At 25.7% G+C, this 12,877-nt stretch overlaps 1 pseudogene; it reads left to right on the top strand.

Moving 5' to 3' along the window:
- The first annotated feature begins 9,282 nt into the window (after positions 1-9,282).
- On the top strand, positions 9,283-12,432 carry LOC126895846 (uncharacterized; annotated as a pseudogene).
- Positions 12,433-12,877: the final 445 nt, after the last annotated feature.

The following is a 12,877-nucleotide window of genomic DNA, read 5'->3' on the forward strand; positions in this document are numbered from 1 at the left end:
AAACCTCCAAAAAAATTACAAATTTAAAAATCGCTAATTTTCGAAATTTTTTCAATTTTTTTTACTTTAAAGTGCCGTAACTTTTTCAAAAATGAACATATCAATATAATTTTTTTTTATATAGATGCTTGATGTCTTTACCTATCATTTGGTATATTTTTTTTGTAAATCTGACACTTAACCTGCCCACAGGGGGGGATTTAAAATGACAACTTTTTCACAAAAAATTTACTTTTTCAACATAACTTTTGAAAATGTTCCGGAAGGTCTGACACTTTTATATATATCTTAAATTAAAGCTAATGTAATATACTTTAATTTGAAAAAAAGAATTTGACCTCGGGACTTGTCTTCATGGTGAAAATGACTACCGTATGCAAAAATATGCTATTTTTTTGAAAAAATTATTGATATTATATTTTACATATTTTAACATTATAATGTTATAACTTTTTAAAAAATCAATTCTATTTTTTAATAATAAATACATTATATATACCTCCTCATTCGACATACTTTTTTTGTAAATCGGATCATACCCCTTTATGATACCCCTTTGACCGCCATTTAACAAGGGGGGTCAAAACTTTAAACATGCGTATTGTTACTAAGATATTTTCAATTTAACTTTTGAAAGTATTCCGGAAATACTGACACTGGGGGAAACCTCCAAAAAAATTACAAATTTAAAAATCGCTAATTTTCGAAATTTTTTCAATTTTTTTTACTAAAATGTGCCGTAACTTTTTCAGAACTGAACATATCAATAAAATTTTTTTTTTATAGATGCTTGATATCTTTACCTATCATTTAATATATTTTTTTGTAAATTTGACCCTTTATCTGCCCACAGGGGGGGATTTAAAAAGACAACTTTTTCACAAAAAATTAACTTTTGAAAATGTTCCGGAAGGTCTGACACTTTTATATATATTTTAAATTAAAGCTAATGTAATATACTTTGATTTGAAAAAAAAAAAATTGACCTCTGGACATGTCTCCATTTTTTATAACAAATATTTATATACCCCTTTCATCTGGCACCCTTTTTTTTTAAATCTGGATTTGTCTTCATGGTAAAAATGACTACCGTATTCAAAAATTTGCTATTTTTGTGTTAAAATTCTGGGTTTTGTATTTTATTTTATTTTAAAATACCTGACAATGGGAGTACAGATTTTCATAAATATTATATAAATTAAAACTAATATAGCATAGAAAGTTGAACTTATTTAAATTTGTTTGCTTCTTTTAAGTCGAGAAAAATAACTTTGAAATTTGAACTAGCTTAAATAGCCAACTTTTTCGTTCTAGGGTATCGACGTACGGTTACCGAGTTGGTAAAACATGTTTTACACGCTTGGGGTACGAGGTTCCAACCCGCGTATGGCAATGAATTTTTTGCAATTTTTCTTAATTCTTTTTAAGTTAGTATTAATTTTTAACTTGTTTGATTTTTATCTCATTTAGATTCAATAACTTCAATAAAGATCAAGGATCCCATCACTTTAGTCACCCCTTGTAAGAAGAAATTTCTTATTCGTATTAAAATTATTTTACTTTATTTTAAGTTTAGCTTCGATACAAAGCTGAGAACATATATTTTTGTGACTATCATTTATTTTCTCTGCTCTAACTTGACCTACTATTTTCAACGATACGTCAAATGACTACAATTCGTATCTAGTTGAAGATATTACCCTCACAAATTGAAAAAAAAATTCTAATTTATCAATTAAATAGTTAGTTATTCCTTGTTCTCCATAAAGACAATTAAAATCATTCATTTCTAATGTTTTCAAAGTATTTATTGACGAATGAAGTTTGATATGATAGGTTTCAACTACCAAATTATACCATTTTACTTTGTAAATTAATAATTTTTTTAATCTATTTGTGTGTGCTACTACACCCAAAGAAAAACCTCAATCAAAATTGAAAGAGAAATTTTATTAAGGGTTTATGATAATGTTTTATTAATATGAACAAAATAACTATTCTTATAAATAATTATTGTTCAAGACAAGAAAAAAAAATATCATATTGATAAATATATCATTGATTCAATAGTAATGATATATTTATCAAATTGAACAATGAATTTATTATATAGATCGAGGTTTTTCTCTGGGTGTACTTGACTTTAATATTACAAATTTTTTTGTAACATGTTGCTATATAAATCATTTCTAAAAAAAATGATTGTTTTTTCTCCTGAATTAACAATTGATTTTTTCAAATATAATCAAATTTTATAATACGCTCAATTGAGTAAATCTTTTTAACAACTTTGTTTTGATTGGTTCATTTAGTTAAAGTAAATCATTAAAATTAATTAAGTTATCATTATTTCAATTGTAGAATCTTTTCAAAGAACAAAAGTTACTAGGAAATTATTACTATTACTTCTATTTGAGTTATCTATTACCATAAAAATACAAAAAATATTGAGCTTTTCTGATAAATTTACAATAAATAGTAATTATAAAACTTTTTGACTGCATATTGATCTTAACGATACAATTTTTTAATTGTCATAAAATTTTCTACTTAATGATGTTAATGTCAAACTTGCCAATTGAGCTAAAAGTTATGGTAAAATAAATTATTTGTTTTTATTTTAAACATTTACAACAATCAATTTAAAACTATTAAAAAAATAGGTTAAATATGTCATTTTCCTTATTTTTAACATAGTAATAATCAAAATCAGTATTAATTTAAAACAATTTTTTTTGTTCTTAATTATTTTTTTTATATGTAAATTCTATTTTTTAATAATATTAAAACTTAAAAGTGATAAAAAGAGTCTAATTGCACATTTTAAAACATAGCGAAAAGTTGATTTAGAATAGTATATATTTATTTCTGATGGAAGTTCCTTATAGTCCAGTGTATAAAACTTATAACTTTGTTAAATGTTAAACTTTATCAAAAATGACCAAATCAGTATAATTTTTTTTTATATAGATGCATGTCTTTATCTATCATTTGGTTTTTTTTTTTATAAATCTAACCCTTTACGTGCCCACAAGAGGGATACAAAATAATAACTTTTTTTTTTTAGTTAAAGTAAATCATTAAAATAAATTCAGTTCTGAATATTTGAATTGTAGAATCTTTTTAAATATCAAAAATTACTTAGAAATGATTACTATGATTTCTATATGTTAAAAATAATCAGTCCAAATTTTCAATTTTCACCTATTTTTTTGGTTCTTTAAGGTTGATGAAAAATTTTTGATAAAGATTTATGAAAGTTTAAAGTAAAAAAAATTGAACCATAACTTTTAGCTCAATTATAAGTTTAAAATTGACATCTAGACAAGTCAACAAAGGAAAAATTTCTTAAAAAATTCCCAACCAAATTTTGTTTTATTAATAGTTGAATTAAAATATGTATAATGACATACTAATAATCCTCATTGATTTAAATTGAGTTTTTTTTTTACAGCCTCGCAAAAGTTAAAAAATATGAGCTTTTTTAATTTTTTCAAAAAATATTTAACTTACAAAAAAAAAATTCGTACAAAAGTTGTTTAAAAGACAATTTTAAACAAAAAATGTATTTTATATTTTTTCATTTAAACAAATATTTTTCGAGTTACATTACATTTAATATGAGTAATAAAATTTATATTCCATTTTTTTCATTTTACGGTTACTTTTTATCATGTTATACTTACATTAGACACAATGTTATAAATGCATATGTGTGTATGTGTGAGTTTATTTATTTATTGTATCATTAAAGTGTAGTGTATATTAATATACAAGCGATAGAGTAGGTAATTGATTTGACGCTATATTGTACATTCCCAAACAATAATCATATTATGTCAATTTCCACTGGAATTTCTGGTAATCTTTTTCTTTTCCTTTGCCTTAATTCCAAATACTTGGGGTCGGCCACCCTTATCCTAATCTTCCACTTGACACGATCTCCAACATCTTCTACGCTAACATCAGCTGTCCTCATGTCGCATTCAATAACATCCCTCAATCTCCTTTTTGGTCTTCCTCTACCTCTTCTTCCTTCAAAATTCATTTCTATAACTGTTCTTACAGCTTCCAATTCTTCTCTCCTCATAACATGACTAAACAATCTAAGTCTATTTTCTGTCATCTTATCCACGATTGACGCAATACCTATACTTCCTCTTATATGCTAGTTCTTTATCCTATCTTCTCTAGTCACTCCAGTCATCCAACTAAGCATTTTCATCTCTGCTACACTTATTCTCTGCTCTACTTTTTTTATTTTATCATGGCATAATCAAGATGCGAATAAAACTTTTAAGCGAGTTTTCTATAAACTTCAATCGAAATGCTATGATTGTTTTTCTGGGCTCGCCGAAACTTTTTAGTTCAAGTGAATGAATGATACCCTTTTTTTATTCTAGAGAAAATGTTTTTCCTCATGCCAATTGAAAGATGTTACCTGATTATTTGTGTAGCATAAAGACTCAAGAGTATCTCCGGTATTCAAATAGATGAATAACTTTTTTAATGTTTCGTTTAAAAACGTTTTTTAGTAATTAAACCAAAAATAATTTTTTCGTACATTTACTTAAAATATTTTTTTGTTCACTGTTACTTACGAAGATATTAAGTTTTTTATGTTTATGTAGTTAAATATCATATGATATTTATAAATTGATCCAATTCTTGTAGTTATTAGACAACTTAAGTCTTATGAAATAAAACTAGCTTTATAAGTCCTTATAATGTATAAAATGGGATTAATAGTATTTTGAATAACAATTTATTTACTTTATAGTCAAATAAAAAACTTATGATGGCTTCTATTTAAGTATAATTTCTGGTTAGAACAAGCTTTATGATCTACATAAAATTGCAACGCAGTGCCACGAAATACTCTTGATTTGCATTATTTAACTGCGACTAAAATTCTCGTGTAAAAGCAAATTGGCAAATTTAAAATCACCATAAAATAAGTAATATTTTATAAAAGTTTATTAACAACACAATTGATAAACCTATCAATAACTTAAATGTAACCCAAATTTTAATATACATATTTAAATAAAAAAATTATAACTTACATATTAATATCAGTTGAAAAACATTAAAGTTTAGAAAATTATACGGAGTATTCTGAAAGTAAGGAAACAGGTCAATTATTATAAGTAATGAGAACAATAGAAACCCGTTTTCTTACCTACTGAACACTCTATATAATATTTTTTATTGATGCATGAGTCATGTAACATAACTATCATACTGATAACTACATTTGTATTATCAAAAGATTATTAAAATTGAGTTGAAATATCAATATAATAGTATCTCTTGTATAACAACATTTTACTTAAAAAACCGAAGTTACTTATACCAAACAAAGACCTAAATAAAATATTTATGTCAATAACTGTTAATTATAATATTATTTTAAATTTGAATTCATTGTAAGTTTAAATGACTTCTCTTATATAAACAAGTGAAACTATTCTTTTTTTTTGGTATTACATTCAGTTTAATGTTTAAACGCCGAAAATCTTAAAAAAAAAATTTACATGTTAAACGAATCAAATTATTTGAGTTTTTATCAAAAATAAACAATTAAAATGTTGAAGGCATAATAAGTTATATGATAATTAAACAAAATAATTTTATCATTCATGTATTACTTTATAAAACAAATGACATGACAAATAAAAGTAATTCAATAATTAAAGTGTAAAACAGACCTTAATCGAGACATTTTATCTTAAATGACATTTAAATAGAAAAAGGTTTGACGGCGTCTGTACGTAACATAATAAATAGGACACATGGGAAATTCAATTGTTTAATATTGTGGATAACAATACAACTAAATAAAATTATTGAATTTTAAAAACCATATATCATAGGTATTGAAAGAGACAATTTTAAACTACGGCAATAAGGTTTATATATATATATTTACTGTAACTTTGTTATTAAATAAATAGTTTTACTAAATTAATTGTTCAAATAAAATTAATTATTATAATTTATAGCGGTATGATAACTTTAATGAAACTGAGTACAACATTTAAAAAACTACACAATTCAAAGCTTACATTTTTCCAATGATAAAGCATTTATTAGAGTTTCAAAATTCTCAACATTAAATATTTTAATTGATTTAAATATTTAATAATTATTATCTTTTATAAATAAAACATCAAAAAAGTAATGTTCAATTAATTTATTCAAGAAATATATTTCATAAGATATAAAAATTAAATGAAATAAAGCTTTGGTTTTTATACAAATCTATCAAAAGTTGGAAGTTTTGAATTATAACCATATAATAATTATATGGTTAATATATGACGAATCGGTCATTTCAAAAACGACATAAGTCATCAATTTTTCAAAAATGACCATGATAGCAATAACACGTTAATACTTTTAAAAATAAACGGTCAAATGTTCAAAATTTTAAAATTTAAAGTTTTATATTTTATTAAATGAAACATGTCGTCAAACGAGTCAGAAAGTGATCACGAACCTCAAAAAAAAAGAACAAGCAATATTTCAAATTACAAACGAAATGTTATCAGACTGTCTAAAGTCAAAGACGTTGAACATACTAACTGGACTGGAAAAATAGTACATAGTAGAAAAACAGGCCAAAATTGCACGTAAGTTATTTTATGAATATGTGGATATCAGAGTACCTACTGTGTTCTATTCTCAATTCCTGAAATAATACAGGTGTAAGAATGTTTGTTTCACGAAGTTTCGAAATGAAGATTTTCAATTTTGCATTGGAACACTCAATAACTTTTCGACTAAAAATGAACAAGATATTTATGTTTTTTTTCTTGTTAGCAGAACGATATATTACACTAAATTTCTAAAAATAGACATATTTAAAAACATCTCAAACAATGATTTTAGGCTCATCAAGCTGAAGAAGACGGGTTTTCCGATNACAACAAATCGAATACCTTGATGCTCGTTTAGACATTAAAATAATGCATGGCTTATTTGTGAAAAAATATCCTCAAGTTAATGATAACTACAAGTATTATTTAAAATATTTCAAAGAAAATTTTTCTATTAGATTTGGTAGGCCACAAGTAGATAATTGTATTANGTGGAGTGTCGCATTGCCAGACAATACCTATGTCAAGCGTCTGTATTCATGTGTGGGATCTCCATACTCGCGTTAACAACAGTACACGGGGATCGACAAGGGTATATTATATTCACGTGGGTATACGGTATGTTCTGTGGTGGTTATCATTATTCACTGAAGATGTATACATATGAACGAGTCAGAGCCAGAAATTTCGCTAGGACTTGTGGATTTGTTCAGTGCTTGCAAGCTATACCAATTGCATTGGGTGTGCCCATTCGGGTAAATATTGCATTAATTCTTCTTTNAAAATTTCATAATAAAATGGCATCTATACAACAACTTTGTAAAGATAGGCAAGATGTTATGGCTATTACTTTTGATTTTATGCAAAACTTTCCCCTACCAAACATACCAGTATAAGACATTTTTTATTTAAAACAATTATGGGTGAATTGTTTTGGGATTAAAAATTTGAAAACTGAAGAATCTACATTTTACATGTGCCATGAGGGTGAAGCTTGCAAGGGGTCCAACGATGTGTGCTCTATGTTACTGGATTATATAAATAATAATATTAATTCAGCTATAAAAGAATTATACTTGTTTTGTGATGGTTGTCCGGGCCAAAACAAAAATAATACCGTTATACGATTTTTGCTAGCATTGACAGATAGTCAACGATTTGAAAGGATTTATCACTTTTTCCCACTAAGAGGTCATACATTTTTACCTAACGATCGGGATTTTGGAGTTATAAAAAAAAAAATAAGAAAGCATGATCGTATATATGTGCCAGATGAATATTATAAAATAGTGAATGAATGCAGTGAAAAGTTCAAAGTAATAAAGTTTCAGACGGATCAAGTTTACGACTTTAAAAAATGGTGGCCATCATACTACAAAAAGACATGTTTTTCTATTGAGACATTTGGAAAAAAAGTTCCAAAGGAGAAAAGCAATCCTTTACCCCATCTACATACATGAGTTTCGAATATAATACAAAATATAAAGGTATTGTAATCACACATAATTTTATCGATGGGTTATCAAAACACACATTTAAACTATTAAAATTAACAACAAATAATAATATAGCATTGCCAACAGCAAAGGCGTATAATAATAAAGTGCCAATAAACCCCCAAAAAATTGAAAACTTAAGACAAGTTAAAGATAGTATTATCGAGGAGCATAGATTATTTTATGAAGAAATATATAAATGGTCAACTGCTGATGAACAAAATATGGAATCTGAAAATGTAGAACTTGATGGGGAATATGATTACGTACCATGACATTTTTCAAAATATTATGTATTAACGTATTTTTTATTTTTGTTAAGTTTTGATCAGTTGTTTTTAATAATTTAATGTTAGTTTACATTTTTTTACAGTTTTTTGTTGTATTTTGATTTTTATCAAGTTTCATTCAAAAATGCTCTTGCATGTAACATTTTGTCAAGTTCAAAAAGTTAAGTTTTTGTTGCTAAAAAAAAATATTTTATTTTTTGTAAAATAATATGTACTATGAAATGTGCAATGGTTTATTTTATATTGTTTTTTGTTAAGTTTCAATCAATTATTTTTAAATTTTGTTACTTTTTGTAAAGTTAAAAAAAGTTAAGTTATTTTTATTTAAAATAAAAATTATTTTATTTAAATAAAATTATTTCAACTAGTGTAAAAATATTATTAACATTACTGTGTTTATCTATTTTATTTTATTTCTTGACTTAGATTGTATATTATAAATTTCTATTGACTGCAAAAACAACGTAAGTCAAATATGTTTTATCTGAATTTTATGCATTTTGGGAAAAGTTAGACTATTTAAAACTATGGATTATGAATATCAGAGACCTTAAAAATAAATTTGTAAATAGGTGTAAGTGAAAAAAAAGTCGAATTTCTGGAGTAATTGAGTTTTTTTTGGTTCTTGAAAAATTTGAATTTAATGACTTATGTCGTTTTTGAAATGACCGATTCATGATTAATTATTAATTATAATGATTAATTATTAATGGCGTTAATAAAAAGTGTTTGATAATTTATATGCTCATAGAATAAATCAATGAGAGTATTTTATACAGTAAGATTTCATACATCTTTTAAAGCTNTATTTTATACAGTAAGATGTATGAATCTTTTAAATCATGATATATATACAACATCGAAAGTTAATTGCTGTTGACATTTGAAGCCGCGACAAGAAATATGTACAAGAATAATTGTACATTTTATTTACTTTCAGGAATTGGCGTGGGTATGACAAGAGATTGTTCTACTTTGATGGTAGCTCAGTATTTTAAACGGAAGCGGGAATTCGTTGAGATATTTATCGTTTCAGGCAGTGGAATAGGTATTGCTGTCATGTCTAGTTTCATTAAAGGAGCTATTAGGTATATGCACGTCAATACATCTTACGATCATTATAATGAAGTTCCCATTATTATCTTTAATATATTTCATTTTCAGCTCTATCGGGTGGAGATTAGGATTACAACTGATTACTGCTACTGTATTCACCACATTTTTATTAGGAACCTGCTACAGGTCTGCTTCATTGTATCATCCTCAAAGACGAGCCATACTTCATTTAAAAAATCAAAAACGTAAAATCAAAGACAAAAACAGACACGACGATCGACCGCCATTTTTAGACTTCTCTACGCTCCGGAGCAAGACAGTGCAAATTTTACNATAGACACTGCTTCTTGTGTTATATTTTTATACTTTTTTTTAACTTCAGCATTCATGCGGTGTTTTCCACCATGCCCAATACTCAAATGTACATCGTGTAGCACATCATAGATATTTTCATTAGTAATATAGTACAAAATGTTTGTATTACCTTCCAACAACGGCAATATTAATTTATCTTCTTCTCCAATAGTAATGAGGTCGTATTTTTTCAAAATTCGATATGCCTTGTTACTTTTTATTCCACTTGATCTCACATTTTTAATTTCCGAAACTATTTCATTATACTTAACTGCCGATAAATAAACTGAATTATTATTTTTTTCATTAACTATTTTATAAAAACATTCATAAAATTTTTCACGTGAAGTCATTTTAAAAACCTATTATATGTACGACGCGTGTATTAAGACGAACTAGCACTGTACTAAATATTATTGCGTGTGTTTCTTCATAAACATTTATCTACAATCGTTATTTTATCATATACATTTTATCAAAGTACTTTACCCACTCAGTCGTAGATAATGTGTAAAATACCCGAGTAAAGTACGAAATAAACGTTTTATAAATAGTATTTTTACTTTATCCAATAGGTACAGGTAGTGTACACATTACCCGGATAATGTGAACACTAACCATATTTTGTACTTTACCCGTAACATATATATATATATATTACCAATATTAAAATATAAAGACTTAATAATCATATAAATATCGTTTTAATTTTCAACCTTATTAAAATGAACATTATGATTTATGTCTTGAAATTATATTAATGATTTTTTAATATTTCTTACAGANATTAATGATTTTTCAATATTTCTTACAGGTTACATTAACATTGGTTTTGGCGGTAAGACCGGCTACTATTTTAGTTCGGCTTGCGTACTACTCGGAAGCTTGACTATGTTTTTCATCGATTTGCATAGGAGAAACGTTGTTCGTCACAAACATAATGAATCTGGAACAAAACAGTTATTTGTATCCACTTCATGTCCTCAACGACGTAAATTATCTTTTACTGTTGAACCGGAAGAAGTAGTTGTTGTTGAACCTCCGCTAAATATATAAGGCAACATCGTTGGTATGGGACTACTTACACCAGGCGTCATTGGTCCTACCGACAAACCAGAACTCACTTGTATATCTGAAGAGGGCATCGCAGATATGGATTTACCAAACAACTTACTCGATGATTTCGACTACATTGGAGATTGTATAACGTCCTGCAATAAGGTGGAGAACTACTTAATGCTAAGCGAGTTCGAAAATAATTTGATTACCGAAATGCCGGTTATAATGGACCGGAAATGACGACGATGGTCAAACAAGCCGAAGAAGAGACTCCGAAGGGTGGCAAAAGGCAGCTAGTGGCTGGTCCTAACAATAGGCTGATAACTGTCATTGATGAAGCGTCCGTTTAAAACTATTTATATTGTGTAGATTATTTGATTTGTAATAAATATTTATTTAAAATATTATAATTGAACATTTCGTAATGTAATGTTGTGTTCATTTTATCTTTATTTTATAAATCAAAAGTTCCCATACTGCCTGTAGAGATGAATTACATTACGTTAAGTTTGTACATGCAAAGTATTTAATGTATTTATTTTAGTTAATAATTTCCTAGATGTTATTTTATTTATTTGTTGTATTTAAAATTATCTTAATAATTTATTATCGCCCATATGTTTTTAAACTTACTTGACGTACATTTTCTACACAACAAAATTTTACAACATTTTCAACTAAAACCTTAATATTATAATAATAAACATATGAAAGCATTTAACTGCCACTATTAATGATACGAACTCGCTAATGTATCAACTTAATCAATTTATTTCAATTGTAATGAATTCAATTAGGAAAACAATTATTTGTACTTTGAGTTTTCTTCTTTCAAAATATACACTTTCCATAAAATTCATTAAAAATAAAATAACTAATTTTTCAAAATTTTGATAAGATTTTATAAACATTAAAACAATGCAAAGGTTGTTGAGAGTAAATTTAAAAGAAGAAATATTGTAAACTATTGTATAGTGTGAATTGTGAATTGTAAATAAGTAATGGAGAAAAGGCAATATAATTTTTTACGACTTTATTTTTGTGTATTACTACACTTGTAATTTATCTATTAATGAGTATTTATATTTTTTATTGATAAGTATTGGTGTTTAATTAGAACTATAATAAAAATAAGGACATAATTTGCTATTAAAACTGTCTCGTACGTACGTACAATTATATTTAAAGTAGCTTATATCTCTAAGACAACCGTCGGGTAAACTATTGGTTGGCCAACGAATTTGGATTTGAATTTGGAAATTAAAAGGAGAACTATAGGGAAAACTATAAACGATAACTTAATATAGAAATAAATGAAAGGAAAATAATTTTTTTCAATTTGTATCAAAAAAATGAAATTCATTTAAATACAATGTTTAACTTTTATATGAACATTACCTATTGTGAGATGTTTTATTAATGGACTATTTTACTAATACTAATTAGTTGAATATAAAAATAAATGACAATAAAACAATATAAATATATTTTATCATTTATCCGCATTCAAAATAATACTGGAATATTTATTTTTTTAATTCATTCTGACTACATTTTAATAGCGTTTAGAATATATATTAGTTTTTCTGAACAATTAAAAAAAATTAAAAGCTGTTTTTATTTTATGTAAAATTTGATATAATTCTATTGTTCGTTTCCATTACGTTTTATTTTTATCTACAAATAAAATGATTCTATTGTTCAAATTCATAATAGAACTTACATGTTTTTATTAATTATAGATATTACATATTTGTTCGCACGATGTTTTTATTGTGATTAAATAAAAAAATTGTATTTATTGACGTTAAATATAATTTATATTGTTACTTTGAAAAAAAATGTCTGTTATTGATAAAAATGATTCATATACAAATACTTGGTTTTATAATAGTAATTTAATCATAATCTGTACATACAACGTAAAAACAGTAACTGGAATATGTAAACAAATTGTTTTTTTCTTCTCAAGTTATAAAACTTCAACTTTTAAATTTTAAGTGATTTTCAGCCTTAGGTT

This window comes from Daktulosphaira vitifoliae, unplaced genomic scaffold (genome assembly GCF_025091365.1).
Source record: "Daktulosphaira vitifoliae isolate Bord-2020 unplaced genomic scaffold, ASM2509136v1 Scaffold_1, whole genome shotgun sequence".
NCBI classification, from domain to species: domain Eukaryota; kingdom Metazoa; phylum Arthropoda; class Insecta; order Hemiptera; family Phylloxeridae; genus Daktulosphaira; species Daktulosphaira vitifoliae.